This window comes from Chinchilla lanigera, unplaced genomic scaffold, assembly GCF_000276665.1.
Source record: "Chinchilla lanigera isolate Chin_1 unplaced genomic scaffold, ChiLan1.0 scaffold00116, whole genome shotgun sequence".
Lineage (NCBI taxonomy): Eukaryota > Metazoa > Chordata > Mammalia > Rodentia > Chinchillidae > Chinchilla > Chinchilla lanigera.
In genome coordinates, this window is record NW_004955517.1 from 2,170,789 (window position 1) to 2,188,533 (window position 17,745).

Sequence of the window (17,745 nt, forward strand, 5' to 3'; positions counted from 1 at the left end):
TCCCTGCACCCACGGCAGAGAGAAGGTCCTCACTCAGAAGCCCCAGGGACTTCTCTGCCTGGGGGCAGGGCGTGTAACCTCTCCTAGCGCCCAAGCGCCCTGCGCCCAGTGAGCGAGTGCTCCAGGAGCTGCTGGTCCTGCGGTTCTAGTCCGTGCTTTACTTTCGCCCGGACCCCCTAGCGGGTCTCAGGCACAGGCAGTCTGTGACTGCTGCCCGTCCGGCCTGCATCGGGTTCCTGTATGTGTCCTGAACTGACTGGAGACACAGAATCAGGTGGTTCACAAACTGTCGACCCTGCAGTTTGTGTCTGGGTTTTGCCTGTACCCTGAACTGCCTGGGGACATAGGCCCACTGGACCAGGATTGTCACACCAGTGCAACTGGAGTCTGGGCCGTGCACGTGCCCTGAACTGCAAGGGGACACTGGATCAGAGAGTCTGCCATCAACTGACATCAATGCCCGTGTCTGAGACCAGGGATAACTAGATCAAATCAACAACTGCCAGAAAACCCGAGACTATGTAGCACTTCTCAGAGGTCACTCAGGCAAACCTGACCAACAGGAAAACTACTGGTCTCGACCTTGCAGTGGTCCTCCTGCCTCAGCCTCCCGAGTGCTGGGATTACAGGCATGTGCTACCAACCCCAGCTTTCACTTCATTTTGAGACTTAGCTCTTTGTTTTGGGACAGACGTCCTCTGTGTTTATTGACTAGACATGGGGCCTGTCTCCTTGGCACCCCGAGGTAGTCAGGAGTCTGGGAAAGCGGCTGTGTGCTTTCTGGCTTCCAGAGAAGAGTAACGGGGGGTGGGGTTGGGCTGGGTGCCCAGGGAGAGAACCTGCCATTTCTGCCACGGTGCTTAAACGTAACCCAAGCAGTGGCCACCAAATGTTTGTGGTTTGTCTGCACACAAGGAGCCCACCCTCTCCGAGGTTCAGTTTGTCCCCCTTGAAATGGGGAAGGATTTAATTTAAGGATTTAACTCCTCTCTCAAGTATACACGCAACATTTTGCAAACTAATAGGGATGGGAAGTTAAGGAGCAAGGATGGTGATGATTAATTATTTTATTTTATTTTATTTTATTTTTCCGGTACCAGGAATCAAACTCATGACCTCTAGCTTGCCAGGTAGGTACTGTGCTGCTGAGCTAAATCCCCAGCCCCAATGATTAATTATTTCAAATGTGCACTTATCCTCATGTGCTATGATTAAAGAACCTTTTACACAATGGTCCCGTTAACCCCACGAATAGCTAGCTTGATCTGAGACCAGTATCTTTGGCTGGGTTTCTTAAAAGCAGAGTCTCAGCTGGGGATCCGCGCAGTGATTTGCTGAGTGGTGTCTGCAAGGCAGGGGAAAGAAGCGAGTGGAAATGTACTTTGCCACAGTCCAGGGTGCTCCAGGTGAGCACTGGGTTTTGAACGGTGCCGCAGAAGTGGTCCTGAGCAGAGGCCAGGAGCTGGCTTCTACCCTCCAGGTCACCCTTTCTCGGGGTGGAGGTCCTAGGGCCAGGGGCAAACCTCTGAGATGGGCGTGGGTGGGGAGGCAAACACTGCTGACTGTCGGAGCTGGGACACAGTGCAGACTGGGAGAGGAGGATCCGGGCTGGCACTGCTGCGGATGCTCTGAGAATGCAGTCCTTACTTATTCTCTGGAGTCTACAGAGCCGGGCCCATCTCGTTTGTTACACTGCCTTCCTCACCCATCTTCAGCGCTTGTTCTCCCCGTGATAAAAATCTTAAGATTCCACCAGCGGGACTTGTGGGACAAGGCTGGGAAAGGGCAGTGCGATTGCATAGATAGGTACAGGCATCCCCATCTACTTCTTTTCCATTTTGGGTTGGACCTTGACCTAAACAATCACCATCACATGAGAGTCAAAGGAATTTTTTTCTCACTAATACAGTTCTAGATGTTTGTTGGCATTGGGTTTTATAAAGAGCTAAAGTGGCTGGGAGGGGTGGTACACACCTGTAATCCCATCACTAGGGAGGCTGAAGCAAGAGGATTGCCAAGAGATCAAAGCCAGCCTGGACTACATAGTAAGACTGTCTCAAAATAAAAAAAAAGAAGAAGAGCTGGAGAATATGATAGCAGAAAGCTAGAAAGCAGGAGACTCGTACTGTGAATACGGTGGGTGCAACCGGAGCGTGGAGAGTGAAAGTGTCACCTGGAATTGAATATTAATCGTAATATTACTTATGGCTCACAGATCTGGATCAAGAGGCTTATGAAAATGTGCTCAGTATCAGCAATCATGAGAGAAATGTGAGGGAAAAATCACAGTGAGGCAGTAGCGCACACCTGTGAGGATCTCTCCTACCAAAGAATCCAGGAATAAAGGAGGGTGAGGATGCGAAGGAAGGGAGTATTTGACGTTGCTGGTGAAAATGCCCGTTCACAGAGCCAGTATGGAAAACAATGTGGAGAGGCCTCAAGAATTAAAACTAGACCTACTGTATGAGCCATCAACCCCTCTTCTGCCAAAGGAAAGAAATCAGAACCTCGAAGATATATCTGCATTTCATAATCACTACGGCTATACTCATAGCAGCCAAGAAGTCCCTATCTCTGTCTGTCTGTCTCTCTCTACATGTACATAAAATCTTATTTAAATTAGAAAAATTCGTGCAACATTGGTTTATGTCAGAATTTATCTAGATGCTCTAGCAGGAAATATCTGTTAATATAAAAATAATTGTAACTGATTTGGATCTAACCACCTTCCAGTTACATTTTCTTGTGCCTTTCAGGGGTACAAATGTCCAGCCCAGCCTGACTTTGTCTCATCATTTCTCGCTCCCTGGATATCCTAGAATGGGATTCCTTCTCCCTGATGCCACGGAGCTTGCTCTGGATGCCGTGGTTCTCACTACTTGTCACTGCGAGCCTCAGTTCTAATCTCCTTCAACAGGAGGGGTGGGGAGAGGGGCAGAATCTCTCAGAGGAGGACCAGACGGGCCTCTGGTAGGAAGATGGCTGAGAGAGTCTGTTTTTCTAGGTACTGAACTCTCAATTTTTTCTGTCTCTCTCGCTCTGTCTTTACCCGCACACGCGAACATCCCATTCACCCCATCTGTCAGCTCTGCGCGGCTTCTCCCATGTTAGTGGTTCTTTCAACTTATTAAATATTTATCCTATTTGTTTACCGAATGTTGCTTGTAATTGCCTGGCTATTTCCCTCCAGCTTGCCTCTTCAGCAATATTAATCTTTATATTAGTAAGATCAATAGCCTTGGTATTTGGGGATTTGAAATTAAACACCAGTCTACAGCTCATACATGAAAGAAGACTCCTGGTCAAGGAAGGTGGAATTTAATTTCATTTGGTTGGGTTGTGGGTCAAATGATTCTTGGAAGTACTTTGGAGATTAGTTTTAGCTGTTTTCTGGGGAGAGGATCTGTATTTTCTGGGGGCTGTGTGGCAGGCAGGAAGCAATCGTTTTTGAAATGAAGACAGGCAGAGCCGTTCGTCCTGAGCAACTCATAGCAGTCACACGGCCACCTCATTCAATTAGATCTGACACCGCTTTGGTCTGGCAGAGGAACGTGTTGTTCCCCTGATCTGTCTGTTGATGCTGCGTGTTGCTTCTGAGAGGGTAGGGGGCCAATTCACGCCACAACTGGAGAGCTCCTAACACCTTGGCAGAGCCCTGGCGGGGGGGCAGGGCAGGCATCGCGTCCCCCTGAGATGGAACAAAGCTGCTCTGGACCCAGGTTCCCGAGTTCCATTCCCTACCACGCAGATGTGTGACGTGTGTGAGTGGTTAACATATCTGACTGTGCATTGTCTCCCAAGAATGACAAGGGGCCAACTTCGTAGAGGACCTGAAATACTAAATGCAGATAAATGTGCGTGAAGCATTGGGCAGAGGAGCAAGGGCGCCGTAACCAGCCCGAGCAGGTGAGCACTTTGTGAAACGGAGTAAGAGCCTTTTGTCATTAACTCATTTGTTCCCAGGAACATCCCGGGGGAAAGTTAAAATTATTATGCTATTTTAACAAATGCAGAGACTGATGCTTAGTGGCGTCAGGCCACCCACGGAGACTGCCCGGTCATGGCCGGAGCATTGTCAGTTGAGGTTGTCCAGATCTCGGCTGCACTCCATCTGCAAGTGAGCTGACAAGCAATCACCCACCGCGGTGTAAAGAGGACACACTTGTTTTCGGGGTCTCTCAGCCCCTTCCTTCTTCAGCCAAGAGCAAGCGTAGGATGTCCAGCTTCACATCCCTCCCCTCCATGGTCCGGCTGTGCTAACAGCAGAGAAGTGGCAGATGAATCCAGGTGATGGCTCTGGGCGGCAGCACCTCTTCCCGGGTGCTAGCAAAGACCAGCCCTTTCCCTCCTGTCCTGGGCACGCGTGCCTGTGCCTGTGGGGCACTTTACGTCCTGTTTAGCACTCAAAGGACAGTAAAAAGACAGTGGCAACGATCACAGCATGAATTGCTTTATTCCGCCAAGGTTTTCTGAGTCCCTCCTCTGGGGTGGCACTGCTTTGTACCCAGACCGGAAGCAGCTGGGAGGGGCTTTTGAAAGCTCAGGGATTCTGCTGTCAGTGGGACAGACTGGGAGGAGCTCCCCACAGAGCTCCCCACAGGGTCAGCGAAGACTGCAGCCTTGCTGGGCACTGTGCTCTGTTTAGCCTTCCTCTCCCCCTTCTCAGCTGCCTCTTCCCCTGCCAGCTTCTCCAGGAGCACTTCTTTAACAGGTCCCCTGCAAAGGACTTTTTGTCTCAGGCCTGGCATCTCAGAAGTCTGACCTAAGACACACCGCCTGACCTCTGACTTTACTCCTTGCTGTTCACAGTGTCACAAATGATAGCGATTTCTGGAGGCAAGGGCGAGCTACAGGACCCTTTGCTGAAAGCAGGAGGGAAAACATTCACTGTTATCAAGCCAGACGTCATCACAGACTTCTGAGGCCGGGCGTTCTCCAAGACTCAGGGAGCAGCTGCTTATTTTCACAGTGGGTCTTCGGAGTGCAACATCCCTACCCTCTTGGGTTTGCCCTCAAGCCTCGCGATCATCAGGTGGAGATGGGTGGTGACCTCCCAAAGGCAGGCGGGCCAATAGGGCTTCTGGGGGCTGCCGAGGTGGAATCCAGGCTCATTCCCACAGCCAGGAGCCGCCTCGTGGTGCCACCGCCACGGAAGCTCTTTCCGTGGAAGGAGGAACAGCTTCAGAAAGATAGTTGCATTATTATTCTGGGCTTTGCGGGGCCCCTCTATGCACCCCTTGGCTGCCTGAAGAGCTTTGATTCCACCCAAAATAGCTTCTTACTCTTGAGTTGGTGAAGAGATCACAGGCAAGGAGAGAGGAAAAAAGCTAAAGCTCACCTCTCAGCACAGGACCTCTAGCTGGAGCTAAGATTCCTCTGAAAGGGAAAATGTCAGCAGGAACTGACTGCTTAGAAATCGTCCGTGTCTTTAGTTCTGTATTGAGGTGGACCAGTTCCATAAAGAACAGTTCTATTCTCCAGGGCTTGGTTCTTGGCACATGGGCAGGATAATGGTCTCTCAAAGACATCTGGGAACCTACGAATGTATTACCTTACATGACAAAGCATCTTTGTGATTATGACTCAGCTAAGGATCTTCAGATGGGAGATATCCTGGGCTGGGTGCAGTGCCATTGTAGGAGTTCTTGGGTAGTATGAGAGCGAACCAAGGGGGCCAGAGTCTGGGAAGGAAATACGGCTTTTTAAAAAAGGTAGGAGGGAGGAATTTGCTGGGAGGAGGCCACAAGCAAAGCCAGGCAGGCAGTCTGTAAAGGTCAGAAAAGGGAAGGGGCAGATTCTCCCATAGAGTCACCAGAAATAATATAGCTTTGCTGGCACCTAGAAATCAGCTCCATAAAGCCCACCACTGTCTCCTGACCTCCACAACTGTAAGGATAATAAAGCTGTGTCACTGTAAGCCACCAAGAAGTGATAATTTGTTACAAGAGCAACAGGAAACTAATAGACTGGCCTTGTGCTCTTCTCTCATGCCTCAGGTATCGTCACAGCGAGGTGTCTTAACACCAGGACCCTGTCTCAGTTACTTCCCACCCTCAGCCCCTTCAGAAGGCATTGCAGTAGTGTGGACTTAGGACAGTGATGGCGAACCTTGTAGCATTTTCAGTGCTACACACTGCCTGCTATGGCACGTGTGCCATAGGTTTGCCATCACTGGCTTAGGAGAAGGTTTACATTCACAAGAAAGGAGGTGGTGTGCTGGCAGCATTCCCATTTCACAGGGCAGGAATCAGGCTTGGGAGGACATGTAACTATGCCAGTGTTGATCTGGGGGCTCTGTGGGTTTGCACACAGATTGCGGATTGTCTACCTCAACCTAAAAAACAGAGTGATGACCCGGATGTAATGGACAGGTTTCTTCTCTGGCGCACTCCAAGAAAAAGTCTCATGTTTGGTAATATTCAATAAGCAAATATGTTGAAATAGAATTGAGGTTTAACTAGGCATTCCAGGCTTCCACTTAATTTTTTTTCTATTTTGATAAAAGCAAGCTCTTTCTGTCTCTCTGTCTCTGTCTCTGTCTGTCTGTCTGTCTGTCTGTCTCTGTCTCTCTCTCTCCTTATCTCTCTCTCATTTTAGTACTGAGGATAGAACCCAGGGCCTTTGCACTGGGCTAACCCCTGCAGACTCTTTTTTATTTTTATTTTGAAACAGGGATCAAACTCGTGACCCTCTTCTTTCAGCTGCCCAGATGCTCACATTCTAGACGTGCTCCCTCATGCCTGGCATTCTTTACTGCTTCCTGCATCTCAGAGTTCTGTTCTTCTCTCTGCATGGTCACAGATGCTGTTGGTACCCTCCCCATAACTTCTCTCCACAGCCACTCTGGGCACGGAGAGATCTAACTGTGGACATCTGCAGGTCACTGCCTGAGGGATTTTCTGGCCAAAGGAGCATGTGCAGAAGTCACAACCACTCCTGAGGTGCCCACATCAGAAGCTGTCCTCAACAGCCAGGGAGCTGGTAGGCAGTGCTCTCCTACCTGAGAACTGGGAGAGCAGTGAGACATAGTCCCCTGTGCTTCCCCAGCAGGACTAAGCCCCAGCGGCCCGCTTGATAACTCACTTGGTACAGAACACCCCTTCATCGGATCCTTGTTGCTCCTGCCTCACCTCCCCACTCTACCCACATTTCTGGCCTCCTTCCCAAATAAATAATTGCCCTTGAAGCTTTGTCCTAGGTTTGTTTCTGCAGAACACAAGCCAAGATGAAGCTTGGTTCAAATTTGTCCTCAAATTTCGTCGCTGTGTCTCTTTCGTCTCAATCCCCCCACAATCTGAATGATGGGAGTTCAGATTTCCCTTCGCAGGTGAAGAAGACAAGGCTCCCACAGACCAAGGAACTTCATCCTCCTTGCTCAGCCGGTGTGCTGCTGAGGTAGGTGGGCAGAACTGGAAACCGGATCTGTTTGGCTTCAGAATTACTCTTTTCAACACTGCAACATAATACCCGGCGCTCATCAGCTAAAGGAATGTTGCGGCTTGTGTTTAGATGCGCCCCCCAACAAACCTCATGCAGTCATAGGTGGGGTTTTTCCAGAGGTGGTGGGATCTAGAGTGTGCAATGCAGCGATTAAGGGTGTGTGATCACTAAATCAGTCCACGGATTGGTTTGGCACTGCTCTAATCCTGGTCATCTCAGTAGAATATAATAGAGACAGAAAGTCTCTTGCTGGTTGGTACTTCGTTGCTGGCTAACTGCTGCCTGCTCTGCTTTGCCACGGACTGTTTCTCCTCTGTGATGCCCCTCTGCCATGCCACTCTACCTTGGAGCCAATCAACTATGGACTGAAACCTCTAAGAACTGTCAGCTATAAAGTTTTCCACCTTTAACTCTGGGTGTTGGGTATTTTGTCTCAGCAACGAGAAAAGCAACTAAGACAAGGAAGAAAGGTTTATTTCAGCTCACAGTCTGCAGAGGTTTTAGTCCATAGTTGGCTGCCCCCAACACAGGGTGGCGTGGCAGAGGGGCATTGCAGAGGAGAGACAGCTCAGGGAATGGCTGGCAGAAGGCAGTGAAGCAACAAGCAGCAGCAGCCTGCATCCATGCTACAAGCCTATTGCTTAGTACCACCCACACACAGGCTGGGGCTCCCATGATTCACACCCAGAACTGTGCTAAAACAGTTTAGTTATCATGCACCCTTAACCCAGCATCACACACCCTGTATCCATCCACCTCTGAAGATTCCCACCCATGAGTGCATGAGGCTTTTGGGGGACATCTAGACACAAGCCAGAACAGATTCCATATTCTCAACTACCCAGGTATCCTGTGGCCTTTGATACTGTGATGACCGAGGCTGAACCACGGCTGTTACTTTGGGCACACTGCTTTAGTTTCCTGGTCCTCAAAATGGAACTCATCACATTAACCTCACTGGGCTTCTTTTAGACTGAATAGACACATGAATATCAAGTGTTTAGAATTTCACTAGCCAAGTAGTAGGACTGTAGTATGTGGCCTTTTTTTTTTTTTTTTCTTGTCTTTTCCAGTACTGGGATTAAATCCAGGGCTTTGCACATGCTGGGCAAGCACCCTAAAACTGAGCTACCTTCCTGTCCTTTAAATGTTTTTCAGAATTTTGTGACAGTGTCTCGCTAAATTGCCCAGGCCAGCCTTGAACTTGTGATTCTCCTGCCTCAACTTCATGCATAGCTGGGATTATAGGCATATTCCACTAGTCCTGGATATTAATGTCTATTTTATAGCTTCAAACAAATAAAATGAACAAACCTCATGAAATATTGTAAGTTCCACGGCATTCAGACCTTATTGTACACTTTACCAGCACCTTGGCCAGTGGTGCAAATGCATCACCCAGCGCTCTACAGACTGCCTTTCACAGATGGAGCATCTTCGTCTAACCCACTCAGAGTGAGGAGACTCTTGGAGTTGCATTTAATTCCCAGAAAGAAAGGAGATCCCTTTGTCACTTAGAAGCCTACTTATAGTGCATCATTTTTTTCTACTTTTTATATTTCAGACTCCCTCAGTAAGCTGGAAGGCTAACCTTTAGCACAGCATGGCCAATTTGGAGAGGTTCCTGGGGTGGGATTCACACATGAATACACTGTTTTTGAGCCTTGATGGCATCCCTCAGAGTTCTCCTTAAACAAAGCCCCTGTGCAGGGGCCTGTGTCATCATTCTAGACAATGGGAATTTGTTGTCTTTGGGGTGGAGGGGTTCATAAGTCAAACTTATTGGTCACTCATAGTATTCTCTAACTATTGTTTAAACATTTATTTTTAGGATCTTGATCATTCCTGAATAAGATAGTGATTTGAATATTGTCTTAACCCTTGATCAGATTTGCTAAGGCTTTATCAATTTTATTGGTATGCTTGAAGAATCAACTCTTAGCTTTGTTCATTTTGTTTGATGGTTTTCTCTTCACTGATTTCTACCCTTATCTCTATTACTTTTCTTCTTTTACTTATTTGCGTTTCTTTTCTAACTTCTGAAGGTAGAAACTTAGGTCACTGATATATCTTCTTTTCTGACAAAAGTATTTGCATTTCTTTATAACCACTGTTTTAATTGGATCAACAAATTTTGATATTTTGTATTTTCATTTCCATTCATTTAAAGATGTTTTTAAATATATCTTGTGATTTCTTCTTTGACTGATGGATTATTTAAAAGCATGTTATCTAACTTCCGAATACTTTTATTTATTTCTAATTTAATTTCCAGTGAAATTCTACCTGTGGGAACTTAGTCATTTTTACATTATTAAAACTTTTTACAGTCCAGAATCTACTCATTTTGTCAAATGATGCTGTCTTTCAAAGAATACATATCTTGCCTTTTGGAGATGGAGCCTATAAACATCAATTAGGCCAATGTCATTGGCAATGTTATGTATATCACCTTTGCCTAATTATTTATGTACTTCTGAGAAAGTGGTCTTAGCATCTTTTATCTTTATTGTAGAACTGTTGATTCCTACTCAGGTGGGCCAGTGCAGTGGTTACGATGCACTGTCAACTTGATTGACTTTGGTGTCTCTTGCGGGGACCTGTGGAGCACGCTTTTGGGTGCACTGTATAGGTGTGACCTTGGGGTCTGTGTCTGGCCCCTCCCCCTTTCTCTCTGGCACTCTTCTTCTGCTCTGCTTCTGGCCACCATGAACTAGACAGCTTTGCTCCACCATGACCTTCTGCCATGATGTCTGTGCATTGGAGCCAACTGACCATGGGCTGAAACTGAATATAATAATGCTCTCCTCCTTTAAACTGTGGATGTTGGGTGTTGTGCCTCAGTGACAAGAAAGCTGGGATGATTTTAATGACCTCAGTTGGACTTGGTTGAGTACCTGTGCAGAGTCCATAGCTCTGCTGGTTGAGGTTCACTAAGCTGATCTTGGATTGGTGGGGAGCTCCAAGCTGCAGGTCAGCTGGTGAACAGCTACTTCTTTGTGTATTTCTCTTTTTATTTGGACTACAGGGCCAGCCAGGTCATGTTTTTCTCATGGATAACCCACAAGAAAGCAAGTAAAAATTTACTTTGACCTTTAAGTTGATGACCAGAACTGGCACACTATCCTCCATGTTCAGGCCCTTGGCCTGAATAAGTCAATTTGGTCAAAGTCAAGAGTGTGAGATTAAACACTCACCTTACACTAAGGACACAGAAAAAGAGTGCACACAGGGTTTCTGTCATTTCTTCTCTTGGCTTTGTTTGCTTCATTTGTTTGGAAGCTCCATTGTTAACATATCTGTTAATTAACATATGTGTGTTTGTTATATTTTCCTACTGCATTGATCCTTTGATTATTACGAAATATACCTTCTTATCTCTGATAATAATTTCATTTGATATGGCTACTCTAGGCATCTTATGCTGAAATAGGCTCTGCACATATGTTTCCACCCATACAATATTATTTTATTTTTATTAATCTTATTGGTACATTGTAGGTACACATAATGATTGCATTCACCACTGGGAATTTGTATCTGTACACGATGCATCTTGATTCTTTTTTCCCCCATTCCCCTCCCCTCTCTTCAACCCAATTTTCCTTCCTGAGTTACAAAAAATTTGTTTCCATTTTTTCCTTCTTTTCTTTTCTCTTACTTCCTTTCCACTTCCCCTCCCAAGCTCCCCTGCCCATTTGAACATTTTATTCCTATTTCACAGTGTCTGTTGTACCTTTTGGTCCTTGTTACACTTTTGGTTTCTCACACCAGAGAAAATGTGCAATATTTGAATATATGTGTCCAATTTATTTCACTTAAGAGTATGGTCTCAAAGTGCATCCACTTACTTAGAAACATCTCAAGTTTATCCCTCTTTATGGCAAAGTAGTAGTCCATTGTATAAGAAATCCCAAATCTTCTTTATCCATTCATCAGTTGATGAGCATTTCGGCTGTTTCCAAGATTTAGCTATTACAAAGCTGTGCTGCTATAAACATGAGTGTGCATATGTTGCTGTGGTATGACATTTTTAATTCTGTTGAGAAAATACCAAGAAGGGGAATAGCTGGGTCAAATGGAACTTCTAGTTTTAATTTTTTAAGAATCTCCACACTGATTCCCACAGCTCTGCCAGCATTTGATATTGGTTGATTTCTTGATAATAACCATTCTTTCTGATGGGTGAGGTAGAAGGTCAGTATTGTTTTAATTTTCATCTCTTGAATGACCAGTGATGTTGAACATTTTTAATATATTTGCTATTTCTACTTCTTTATCTGAGAAGTATTGATTAATTTCAAATGCTCATGTTTGGATTTTATCTTTAAATTTGGGGGGTCTGATTTTTTTGAATTCTTTATATAATTTAGTATGATGTTGGCTGTTGGTTTGTCATGGATGGGTTTTATCAGATTGAGATAAAGACTATTAATTCTAATTTTCTGTAGGGGTATTATCATGAATAGATGCTGGGCTTTGTCAAATGTTTTTTCTGCATCTATTGAGATGATCAGGTGATTTCTTTTCTTGGCTCTGTTGGTATGGTGTTATTGTATTTATTGATTTCCATATGTTGGACCAACCCTGCATGCCTGGAATGAATTCTACTTGGTCATGTTGTACAATCTTCTTGATGATTTGCTCCATTCTGTTCACCAGTATCTTGTTGAGGATTTTTGTGTCTATGTTCATGAGGGAGACTGGCCTGTATGTCTCTTTTTTGGTTGGATCCCTCTCTGGTTTTGATCTCAGGGTAATGCTTGCTTCTAGTAATGAGTTTGGGATTATTGCTTCCATTTCAGTTTCATTGAAGAGTTTGAGGAGTAGTGACATTAAATATTTTCTAAATTTCTTGTAGAATTCAGTAGTGAATCCATCAGGACCTGGGCTTTTCTTTGTTGGTAGGTTTTTAATTATATCCTTCAGTTTCATTGATTGATATTGGGTTATTTAGAACTTTTATATGTTCTTGATTCAGCTGCAGTAATTCATATGTAGCTAGGAACCTGCCCATTTCTTCTGTGCTTTCCATCATATTTGAGTACAGTTTCTCCCAGAAGGTATTGATGATCTTCTGGATTTTTTGCAGGATCTGTTGCCATTTCATCCTTTTCATTATTAATTGTGTGTATTTGAGTCTTTTTTCCTTTTTTGATAAGGTTGGCTAGGGAGTTGTCAATTTTATTCAGTGTTTCAAAGAAACAACTCTTTAATTCACCACTTTTTGGGTTGTTTTCTTAGTCTCAATTGTATTAATTTCTGCTCTGATCTTTATAATTTCCTCCTTCATATGGCTTTGAGAGTGACTTGTTCTTCTTTTTCTAGAAGTTTGAGGTTCAACATTAGGTTATTTATTTGAGCTTGCCCTATTTTCCTGATGTGGGAATCCACTGCCATAAATTTCTCTCATAGGACTGCTTGCATTGTGTCCTATAAGTTCTGGTATGTTTCCCTCATAGGACTTGCATTGTGTCCTGTAAGTTCTGGTATGTTTCCCTCATAGGACTGCTTGCATTGTGTCCTGTAAGTTCTGGTATGTTGTATTAACATTATTGTTTATTTAGAGAAGCTGTCTAATTTCTTCTTTAATTTCATCTGTGACCTATTGGTTGTTCAGAAGAGTGTTATTTAATTTCCATGTGTTTATATAGTTTTTGTGGTTTCTTTTGCCATTGATTTCCAATTTTATTGCGCTATGGTCTGATAATATGCATGGGATAATTTCAATTCCTTTATATTTACTTAAGCATGTTCTATGAGGTAGTATGTGGTCTGTTTTGGAGAACATCCCATGTGCAGTTCAGAAGAATATGTATTCTGATGTTGTGTAATGTAACACTCTTTAGACATCTACTAAGTCCATTTGTTCAATGGCTTGGTTCAGTTCTGATTTTTTTTGTTGATTTTTTGTTGAGTTGATCTGTCTAATTGTGACAGTGGGGTATTGAGGTTCCCCATTACCTTTGTGTTAGTACTTATTTGATTTCTCATGTCCATTAATATTTGCTTTATATATTTGGGTGTGGCAGTATTTGGTGCATATATATTTATGACTGTTATCTCTTCTCCTTGGATTGTTCCTTTTACAAGGATTTAGTGATCTTATTTATCTCTCTTGATCAGTCTTGGCTTGAAGTTCACATTGTCTGCAAATAGAATAGCTACTCCTGCTTTTTTCTGGGTTCGTATCCTATGAAATATTGTTCTCCATCTTTTGACTTGCCGTCTATGAATTCCTTTTGAATTAAATGTGTTTCTTGTATGCAGCATATTGTTGGATCTTGTTTCTTGATCCACTCTGCCAGTATGTTTGGTGAATTGAAACCATTTACATTGATGGTTATAACTAATATGTATTGACATTCTTGCCATATTATTTTCTAGTTGTTGGTTCCCTGTATTTCCCCTCTGTTTAATTGGTTGCCTTGCTTGGTAGCATGTTTCTATTGGTGTTCATGGAATTGTTGTCTTCCTTGTCCCTTTCTAGAATATCTTTCAGAACATTTTGGAGCGCTAGTTTGGTGGTCATAGATTTCTACAGTTGTTCTTTTCTTGGAAGTATCTTTTTTTCTGCATTGATTTTTAAAGATAATTTTGTGGGATACATCAGTCTGAGTTGAAGGTTGTTTTCTTTTAGGGCTTGAAATATTCACTCCAAGCTCTCCTTGATTTAAGGGTTTGCCTTGAGAAGTCTGCTGTGATTCTGTTGGGCTTTTCTTTATAGGTTATATCTTTTTCTGTAACAGCTTTTAAGATTCTGTTCTTGTGCTGAATTTCTGGAACCTTAACTATTATATGCCTGGGTGCACACTCACTTAAGTCATGGCTAATTGCAGTTTTATATGCTTCACTTATTTGTATGTTAAATTCATTTTCAATGTTTGGGAAGTTTTCTGCCATTACTTCTGTGAACAGTTTTTTATGTTGTTTGCATGGTCTGTTGCTTTTTTGTTGACTTTGATCAATCTTATGTTGTTCTTCTTTTCATCATCTTGCAGCTGTTGGATTGACTTTTCATGGTCCTTTGCTATTTTTAAGAAATCTTTCTTTTTGGGACAGCTAACTGCAATTATGTCTTCTAGCTCTGATATTCAGTTCTCAGACTGATTCATTCTGCTGCGCCTTCTAAGACTGTGCAAGGGTGTGAGACTTAGGCTTCATGTCTGCTTTTCTAGCCAAATGCCTGGCTCCAAAATCCATGCTGCAATGTTGGGCAGCACAGGTGTTGCCAAACTTGTATTCTCAGAACTTCCCTAACACCTAGCAGACACCTAGCCCCAGTGGGAATAGGACACCCTCGTGTTTTAGACTGAGTCACTACCTGTTGTGGTATGAGCCTCTGTGTACCCCAAGATGGTGCCAGTCCTTGCCATGTAAGACTCAGGTACACCACAGCCTAGTGTCTCCTTACTTTTTAATTCATTTTGAATATATTTTCCTTTATAGCACTAGGCATAGTTACAGTAGCTATTTTAAAGTCCTTTTCTGGTAATTCCAACATCTAGGCAATCTCAGAATTGACCTATTTTCCTTGAGACTGGGTTATATTATCCTAGTTCATCTGATGTTGTATAATTTTAGCATATATGCTTGATTCTGGGACTATTATATTGCAGAGACTGTGAATTCTATTATATTTTTGAAGGATTACTCTTTTCATTTTAGTCAGAATTAACTTGTTTAGACTTAAAACTATGAATTTGTCTGCTCTTTTGTGGGCACAGGAGTTGCAGGTCAGATTTCAGTTCTTTTAGCTTTCTCTGGAAACTGCTTTATGTTTGCCCCCTGCATGCACGACATTGGTTTACCAGAGACTTGGATATAGTTTGCTCTCCTAGTTTGGGAATCTCCCTTTTTGATTGACTCCTTTCCAAGATTATACCCTCATTTTCTAGCAGTTTTGTTTGTCCTGGGTTCTTTCCTTGGGGTTCTCAGTCAGAGAAGTGCTAAGCTTTCTATTGGAGTTCTGACCACTCTGAGCCATGGAATGACTTTGGCATGCCCATGAACTAAACCCATAAAAGTAAAGGTCTCATTCCATGTTATTCTCTTAACTTTTAATTTCTCTCCCCAACCTCCTTTTTCATTCTTCACAGCTTCCAGGTACCAGATTTCTGTATTTTGCCAAAAATCTGTGGTCATTTAGTCTGGTAAGGGCTTACTCTGTCTTACTAGAAGTAGAATCCCAAGTAACTTGTCCTGATCAGAGGTTGTTGATCCAAGAAAGGGGTATCTGATGCATAGTTCTTGCTAACTTTGATACTTTCACAGGGATAGGAGGGAATGTCAAGTTAGCACTTCGGGTGTCAGTGGTGAGAAAGTGGTCAGTAGTGAAAGGGGCAGCTACCTGTCGAGGTAACACTGGTGCAGTCGGTGGTGTGGATTTCACTTTTTCACATCAGGTTGGCTACGCCATGCAATTCTAAAAGACGCCACTTGCACTATCGATGGCGGAGTTGTGCAGGAGCAGTCTGGGCACTGCTTACAGCAGCCACGACTGTTTTCTGTCAACTACAAATAAATCAGGAGTGAGCTGCCCTGAACACAGACACACCTGATTATACACAGAACTATTTTTGTGACCTACATGTTGTGATAAAAAAATGTGGCGAATGTTTAAATGTTAAAAAATTATTATATTAAAAGATACATTGGCATTAATCCCTTATCCAGTTAGAAGACACCTTGTCATCCGTCTCCCTCAAAGCACTCCTCTCCCTCATACCATCGCATTACAGGGATAGGAGTAACCTACCACTCTCTGATGCAGTTCTGGCAGCCCTCTTTCATGGGTGTCTTTAGTTGTATGGCCTTGATGTCCTGAACTGATTCAAAACATGTACTTTTCATGGTCATTCTGACTTGGGGAAGATCTGGAAGTCTCACAGAGCCACACCTGGTGAATAAGATGGTGGAGACACGCTGTCAGGTTTTTCTAAGCCTGCCTTTGTGTTGGACGGTATGCAGCAGGAGTGGTCACTGTATTTTTGATCACACCTCATAGAGACATTCAGAAAAGAGGACTTCAGAACTTTTAAAGTGGCAAGAGTGAGAAATGTATTCAAAGTTAGGAGGAGCATTTTGAGGGGGATTAACAGTAACGTTAGGAATTTAAATTTTCACCATATATTTTTATTACACCTGGTGAGCTGAGGTCTTTGCTGACCTCAAATACCTTCCCTGTCCAGGCTTGTAAACCACACCACCTGTGTATCACTCCAACAGAGGTTTTGGTCTGTGGGCTTTTTAAATTGTGATAAAATAATTTGTTTCTATGTATTTTTCCTGAGACAACAGTTCAAAGTGCTTGTCTGATCCTTAAAGACACTAGCAATGTTCTATCCTAAAAACAAGTACATATTTTTCATTAGCTTTCATTTAAATAAAATATCCTAGAAAAATGAATATACCTTAAAACCTTATTAGCTATTGAGTAATGAGACTTAACCAAGTGCTTTTAAAGTGATTCTAGGAAGAAGCTGATTTGTATAAATTCCTTAACACACCTTTACTCTCGATCCTTTCTGTTACCAAGCCCTAAACATCTCTGGAAGATATCAGACAGGAAATGGCCCACGTTCTCACTGGCTGTGCTACTTTGGGAAGATTACCTCACCTTTCTGAACCTCAGTTTCTTTTACTTTGTAAAACACTTATCCACTGTTATAAGTAATATTCATTTATTGTAAACATTGAGAAAAATATGAAAAGAATTAGAAAATAAACAAAAATCAATTACAGCTTTAAACACTAGTGAGAACTACCATTATTTAGCATACTGAGAGAGTGAATATGGAAAATAGTCAGGCCTTATGCAAAAATAATATGTTTGGTTTTTTTTTTTTTTGGTAGTGGTACTGGGGACTGAATGCAGGGGATTCACACTGAGTTACATCTTTAGCCTTTTTTACTTTTTCTTTTGAGGCAAGGTCTCCCTATGTTGCACAGGCTGGGCTGAAACTTGTGGTCTTCCTGCCTCAGCCTTCCCAGTGTGGGGATTTCAGTGTACACCACCCCTCCTGGCTATAAAAGTCTGACCCACAGGCCGCAGGAACCATCCGGGAAGACAAGCCATAGACTTTGCATGGAATGGTTGGGACGGGGTCAATAATTGTCAGTTCCCCAAGTTCTGCCTATGCTGCTAATTTAGGACTAGCTGGAGAAAGTCAAACTGCAATCCCAAGCTGTCCCAGAGGATGCCCTGGGTCAGGTGAGCTCCCCTGAGCCTCCCTTTTCTCCTGTACAGTCCTCCTACTCCCTGGCCCACATCAGTCTCTGTGCGCTACAGGGAGGCAGCTGGCT